This window comes from Arvicola amphibius, chromosome 1 (assembly GCF_903992535.2).
Source record: "Arvicola amphibius chromosome 1, mArvAmp1.2, whole genome shotgun sequence".
Classification (NCBI taxonomy): Eukaryota; Metazoa; Chordata; class Mammalia; order Rodentia; family Cricetidae; genus Arvicola; species Arvicola amphibius.
Window position 1 is genome coordinate 128,333,554 of NC_052047.1, and position 8,033 is coordinate 128,341,586.

The following is an 8,033-nucleotide window of genomic DNA, read 5'->3' on the forward strand; positions in this document are numbered from 1 at the left end:
CGCATCTATGAACTAGGCAAGAACCTTTTATACACTGAACCTCAGGACGGGTGGGGAATTCAGTGATCGGCAACCGCGTTTTTTGACTGTCGCAGGGAATGTGGCCCTGACCCACCCTGGATCGTGTTTATGGTTATTCAGAACAGTCCAGAAGTCAAGGCTATTTCTATCCCTGTCCCTTGAAATGTTCAGGGGCAATCTAGCTTTTACTTCCAACGGTATGGGTGATAAGGGACAAGATAGAGTTCAGTAGTGACTTCAGGCCCAGAAACCAAAATAGTACTGGCTTCACTGAGGACTTCAGAAATACTTGGGGGAAGCTGCAGGACTTGGTCATGTCCTTAGGTCCCGGTGGTAGCTGTAGACCTTGAGCACAGCCTCTAACAAGTCCCAGTGACACCTGGGAGGTGCCGGTGTCTCATCCCCTGTCCTCCATTCTGGCTGAGCCCTCATATCTCCCCAGCCACTAGAATTCAAGCCATTCTCTAGGATACACTTAATTAGCCAAGCTTATTAACTCCCACAAGGCTTCTCCTCCCCTCCTAATTAACTCACTTAATTAGGGCTTGCAGACCCAGCTCCACCCAGCCCCTTCTGGCTCCCACCCCTGCCTGTCTCTTCCTGGCCCTGGCTCAGCCAAGCCCCCAACAGACTGGAGAAGGGGTAGATGTTGCCCGAGCGCCTTCTGTACGCTGGCCTTCACTTCATGTCCTCTGCCCTGTCACGGGACACCAGGACTCTGCCTTTTGCAGCGGCAGCACAAGACAGAGATGAAAGCAGGTCAGGGCAGAGGATGCAGAGAGGAGAAATTGGATGAGAAGAGCCTGAGCATGGTGGCAAGGAGGGCCAGGAGCAGCTGGGCTGGGGAGCGGGAGGGAATAGCAGAGCCTGAGCCCTGGAGGCAATGTGGTTTGAGTCCCGGTTGTACGAAAGCGCTATTCAGCCTCCCCTCTCTCTGTGCCCCTGATGCACTGAAGGGGCCCAGCCAGGTATCTAAGGTGCTATGTGTACAGAGTGTGGCCTGGCGCAAATCTGTGTTTATTAAATAAGCAGGTGGCCTTGAGAAGAGGCTGGGGGTGGGGATTTGAGGAACTGGGGGAAGGGTGGGGATAGCCAGGTGAGTAGCGTGTCTGTGGTCTATAATCTGTCTGGAGTATGCCAGAAACATTCTGGGCCTGGGAAAGAGGAAAGGGCGTGCAGATCTGGACGTGATGGTATCTACCTGTGATCCCAACACTGTGGAGGCTGAGGCAGGGAGATCAAGTTTGAAACTAGTCTGGACTGCATTGTGAGGCTCTGCCTCAAATGCAAAGAAAAGCCAGAGAATGGGGTGGGAGGAGGCGGGTGCTCACCTGGGACAGACGAGCAGGTGTTTAGTTCACTCCCAGATTTTAACTGGGGCGGGGGATGGGTGCTCACCTGGGTCAGACGGGGCAGGTGTTTAGGTGCTCACCTGGGTCAGACGGGCAGGTGTTTAGGTGTTCACCTGGGTCAGATGGGCAGGTGTTTAGGTGCTCACCTGGGTCAGATGGACAGGTGTTTAGGTTCTTACCTGGGTCAGATGAGCAGGTGTTCACTCCCAGATTTTAACCAGTTCAGAAATTCACATTCCTCCGCAGAGCAGAGAACTTGGGTTTGTAAGTAGCAGAGACCCAAGTCACTGTGATTTAAACTCAAAGGAGACTTTACCGGGTCACAGAACTAAACGGTCCAAGTCTTCAAGTACAGGGGTGTCAAGGAGTTCAGACAATGACACGGCTTGAACCCACCCCACCTAGGTTCTCTATCTTCTCTGCTGGCCTCATCCTCTGGAGGCTCTCTCTGGTGAGACAGCTGTGCCCTGGCTGGGGCAGGTACACATCAGAAAGAACCCACCCCTGTAGCCAGGAATGTTTTATACACTGATGGGCAGAGCTGAAGTCACAAGACCAGGCCAGGAGCCGAACAGGTGCTCCTTGTATGGGCGCCCTCATCATCAGCTCGTTAGTGAGTAAGGAAGGGTATGGCAGGGAATGTTGGTTCCTAAAGGAAACCAGGGGTCCGGGACCAGAACGTGTAGACAGATGCTAGGTAACGGATTCTGTGCCGCTTGGACTCTGTGGGCCTCGTGCCAAGCCTAGCAAAGTTCCAAATGCAGGCAGGCATGTGAGGCAGTCTCTGCCAGGCCCCACCCAGATGTCCTTGGCCTCTTTCCCAGCTTTTTCCTGCATCTTCATCTCTTCTCCTGAGGGCTTTCTGGTTCCACCCCCAGCCCTACCCCCACCCCAGCAGCTCATAGCTATCCTTGCCTCCAGGATGTGGCTGGCACGTCCTGCGTGCTGTCTCGAGGTCCTCGGTGATGTCAGCTGTGTGTATTTGTTCCACAGTGGTGGCCCAGTCCAGGATATGCCCTTGCCTATGTTCCCCCTCTCTTTGTCCTCCCCTCCCCGAGGTCACCTATGGGATAAAGGACTTGCTCAGCTCTTCATCTCAGGGTCTGTTTCAGAGAGCTCAAACTAGGACACCAATGAAGGCAGCCCCCTCCCCCAGCCTCCAGGGAAGTGTACTAGACACAGTTGATCCCCTATAAATGTCTGTGTTCCCGGGGGTCATTTTGCAAGGATCAGGGACTGAGTGAGCTCTGAGAACCCAGGCCTCAGTTGGAGGATTACAGAGATGCAGTAAGCACGGCTGGAGTCAGGTCCCATTAGGTCCTCATTCTATCATTTTCAAAAGCAACAGCTGCATCCCAGTCCTAAGGGCATAGCATCTATCACTATGGTGACAAGATGGCAGGGTGCTAAGGGCTAGCAGTGCCAAAGTCTCCCCAATCCTGGTACTTCTCAAAACATTGACCAACAAGGTCGTCCAGATTAAGTATTTTTCTTGATGTGTTTATATTTTTATTTTATTTTTGAGGCAGGGTCTCACTCCACAGTCAAGACTGGCCTTGACCTAGTGACAGTCTCCCTGCCTCAGCCCCTGAAACGCTAAGGTTGTAGGTGGAAACCTCACCATTGGGGTTTATTCTGGACAGTTCTAGGACCAGGCTTTAGGGAACATACTCACAGAGTGAAAAAAATTCAAAGTTGTGCCTGGTGATACACACCTGTACTCCTAGCGCTTAAGCAGGAGGATCAGAAGATGCTCAAGGTCACGCTCAGTTATACGGCAAGTTCAAGACCAGTGTGGGCTGCATGAGTCTCTGCCTCAAATAAAGAAAGAGGAAAGAGACAGACAGACCTGTGATCCCAGCACTTAGGAGGCTGAGGTAAGAGGATGGATAGTGAGTTCTGATTTAGCCTGATATACATATATATACACATACACACACACACACACATACATACATACATACATACATACATACAAACATACACACACATACATACATACAAACATACACACACATACATACATATACACATACATACATGTATATGTGTGTGTATGTGTGTATATACTCTCTTTCACACACACACACGCACACACATATAGACTGTCTTAAGGGAGGAAATCACATTTATCAAAACTTTCACAGAGTAAATTTCAGTTGTTTTGAAAAATGTATAGTTGCGGAAAGTGGAAACTATCCCAGAAGCCAATGCGAATGGTTTATCATCTCTGTACCCCATGGTTTTACTAAGAAGCAAACCACAACCAACATGAATCCCATCAGACCCCCTCCCTCCCAATCCCGGATCTTGAATATATTCCACGAGCAGCCACGCCCCTGACATTACAGACATCCTCCTGCCTTTGGCTGGCTCAGCAACAAGGAGCGGAGTTCTTGCCTCAAAGCGCAGCAGGCCTGCAGAACCACAGAGAAGCAGGTCTTTGCTCCAACTGCCATCACACGGCACTTGTCAGCATCAGTGGCTTCCTGCTGGCCACCCACGGTCGCAGTTGTATTTCAACATGGGGCAGAGAGCGCAAGAACACGGCTGGAACACTCTGCTGCTCCCGTGGGATGCATTCCAAACAGATTTCAGAGACCCGCTGCCTCCCAGCCACCGCGCTCTGGCTGCCCCTCTCTTTCTGAAGTACCATGGGTTCTGATGGAGCCCTAGCTCAGCTCATTGGCTCTGTCCTCAGGGGCCCTGGACAATTCTACTCCAGTTGCCTGTGCTTTCCATATCTGTGCACCCAAATGACATCATATCTGTCATCTTAAACCTAACCCGTTTCCTGAACTACCCAGTCACCAGCATCACCAGGACCCTTGATCCGTTGAGCTACATGAGCTGGTCCTGGGATCAGTTTCTAGGGGGTTATTTCTGTACAACAATACCATAGCCACAGGGATCAACAACTCAGGAACATCTCTGTGTCATGACTGGGACAAGAGCGAAAGAATGAGCCTGAGATGCCCCAATACCCCCCACAAGCATGGAGATGACTAATATACCAAATACACGCACTTCCAAGGTCACTGTCTTCAGCTAGGAGCCTTACCCAGACTCTAGTTTGAGCGTTGTCATGTACAGGGTCTAGATCATGTGATTTCTCCCTGAATCTTCTCTCCCCCACACCCGAAGAACTAGAAACTTGACTCAGTCACAGGGAGTGACCCTGAGGTTCTGAGGTTCTAAGCCTCTCATGTTTCCCAGTACAGGAAGCAGTCCTTAGGTGCTCAGGGGCATGCCATCCTTTATGCCCCTGGAATCTCTGCACGTGGGAGGTGGAAACAGGAAGACCTTGGGTTTAAGGCCAGCCTGAGCTACAGGGCAAGGCAGTGCTTCAAACAAAACAGAACCAAACTGACTTCTTTACTGCAGAGAGAGCTGTGTGTTTGGACAGAGGCAATCTGCATGGAGATCTGTTTTCCTGTATTCTGTGTGGCTGTGGAAGTCGTGGCCAAGTTTTGTCTTCACGTTCTACTTACCGTTCACGATGACCCTGTAGAAGGGCGCACTGCTATGGAGACAGCTTTGACTGGCACATTTCTAGGCATCAAGGACAAGGGACTGTAGCCAGTTGCCTAATTCCTCTGGTCAGATAGACTGAGTTGGTTCCAACACAGGTCATGGTGGAGTCAGGCAGACAAGCAATTTACTGCAGAAAATGCTTGGGAGGGAACTAGCGGAGGCTTGGACAAGTGCCAGATTGCAAGAGATTTAGCAATGAAAGGAGGGGAGTGGGGAGGGCAACGTTGGGTAGCAAGAGCCTAGAATGCTTCTATAAAGCTCAAGGGAAGCTCCGGACCCAAAGTTGCCATTAAAGGAGTCTTGTGTCCCCAAGGAATGGCTGGACCCTAGTTCCCTAGCTGGGGATCAGCCACAGAAAGCAAATGGGAGACTCCTTTGTAAACCATAGGTCAGTTTCACGGCTGCTGCTGCTGCTGCTGCTGCTGCTGCTGCTGCTGCTGGTGATTGATTCCAGCCCCAAACGGCTCAGTCTCAGTGGGAGAAGCTCAGGCCAGCGAATCCCACCACTTTCACTGAACAACAATTTCATGGATCCTGTGAGCCTCCTCCTAGGTGAAACCTTTGAAGGGGAAGGTGAGAGAAACAAGCTGTGCTCCCTCCACCTTGCTGCAGGCAGCTGGGGGCCAGAGCAGGCTTCCATTCCTCCTCTCCCCACAAGCATTCTAAATTAACCACAGCCTTCACTAAGGCTTTGGTTGAGACAGGTTACCCAGTGCCATACCCATTCCCCCCCCCCACCCCACCCCGCCCATGCCACCTAACCTAAGTCCAAATGCTTGGTTTTCAGAAGCAATGGATACCCAGATTCTTCATGATTTTTTTTCTTGTTCCTGTAAATGAAAACAGCCTGGTCCTCTTCTAGCAGGGCTGCAATGCCTCTAGCAGGGCTGTACCACCTGTCTTCCTTGCTGGCCCCCAAACATACAAAGCTTACAGCTTCCTAGCTTAGTTTTAAGGACAATATGTGTTTCCTGCAACAGTACTTTGCCTATGGGAATAAAGACTTCCCACCTTGCATTGTTGAGAGGGCAACAGGGAAGGGATTGCCCACAATGCATTTTGGCAAACCTTTACTAATTGCACTGTGGGCAATCAAGGCCCCAGTTGAGGAATCAAGGAAGTTTTTGCAGAAGGAAGCCTTCAACTGGGAAACTCTTGCCAATGCTTAGTCAGATGTCTGTTGCTATAACAAAATACCTGTAATAAAAGGATTATAAAGAAGACAGCTTCATTTTGGCCCAAAGTTTTGGAGGCTTTAACTGTTTGTTTGGCCGTATTGATTTGGGGCCAGTGGCAAGATAGTGTACCTAATGAGACCACGGTGGCAGAAGAAGCCTGCTTACAACATGGCCAGGAACAAAAAGAGAAGAGTGTTCCACAATTCTTTCTGAGAGCATGTCCTCATATTACATAAAACCTCCCAGTCGGCCCTGCCTTTTAAAGGTTCCCATTACCACTCAACAGTGCTAAGCTTTAGGACTGAGCTTCTCTTTCTAGTTTTCTGTCATTGTGGTTATTTAGGTATTTTCGTCCTCTGATTTTTTTTTTTTTTTTTTGAGTCAGGGTTTCTCTGTGTAGCCCTGGCTGTTCTGGAACTTGTTCTATAGACCAGGCTAACCTCAAACTCAGAGATCTGCCTGCCTCTTTCTCCCAAGTGTTAGGATTAAAGGCATATACCATCACTGCCTGGCTTCTCTTTCTGTTTTTTTTTTTTTTTTTAAGATTTATTTATTTATTATGTACACAGTGTTCAGCCTCCATGAGTGCCTGCAGGCCAGAAGAGGGCACCAGATCTCATTACAGATGGTTGTGAGCCACCATGTGGTTGCTGGAAATTGAACTCAGGACCTCAGGAAAAGCAGTCAGTGCTCTTAACCTCTGAGCCATCTCTCCAGCCCCTCTCTTTCTGTTTTAAAAGGTATTTTTAATTATTTCATTTTACTTCATGAGTGTATTGCCTGCATGCGTGTCTGCACACTACTTGCATGCCTGGTGCTCAAGAAGGCCAAAAGAAGGCATCAGATTCCCTGGAACTGAAGTGACAGATGGTTGTAAACTGCCCTCTGGCTCTGGGAATCTAACCTGGGTCCTCTGGAAAAGCAGCCAGTGCTCTTAACTGCTGAACTATTTCTCCAGCCCAAGGAACAAGCCTTTGGGGCACATTTAAAAGTCAAGCTATAGCAATAACCACAGCCAAGAACATGCCAAGGCCTGTTTCTTTGGATGAGGAAGTACTCTCCAAGCTTTGGTGTCTGGGGACTCAGTTATAAAACACAGGAAGAAGACACCCTTTCTTCCACAGTCTCCCATACTTACCCCATTCACTCACACAGACACCCTCAATTTGCTTGTTTGGAGCACTAATACCTCACTTAGTGAGTATAGGACAAAGATAGACCATTCGAAAGCTCTGACGGTGGAGGATGAAGCAGAAGAGAACAGGCAGCCACAGGAGGGTAACGTGTGTGGAAAACAGAAGAGCAGGGGAAAGCGTTGTAGGCAGGAGGAACCAAAGGCACAAAGATGTGGAAAAGCATGAAAGCGGATGTTCCAGAAAAACTTGTTGAGGTCAAGGCTGAGTGGAGAAGAGAGGATCACAGGGTTGGTGTGGCAAGCGGGTACCAGATGCTGGCAGTTTTCAACATGGGGCATCTTAGGATTTCTATTGATGTGAGAAACACCATGACCACGGCAACTCTTACAGAGGAAAACATGTCAGTGGGGCTGACTTCCAGTTCAGAGGCTTAGTCCATTATCATCACGCTGCGAAGCACGGCGCCATGCAGGCAGACGTGGTGATGCAGAGGGAGCAGAGAGTTCTCTATCTGGATCTGTGAGCAGCAGGAAGAGAGAATGGCACTGAGCCTGTCTTGGGCATGTGTAACCTCAAAGTCCACCTCCAGTGACACACTTCCTCCAACAAGGCCGCACCTACTCTCACAAAGCCACACCTCCTAATAGTGCCCCCTCTATGAGCCTATGGTGGGCTTTTTCATTCAAACCACCACGCAGGGTAAGGAAGGTAGGCTTTACCCTAGAGGGCCCAGGGAGTGCTGCCAAGTTCATTAAGGATGCAACCCAACCAAAATTGCATTCAACAAAGCTGGTGGCCACAAAAGATTTGGC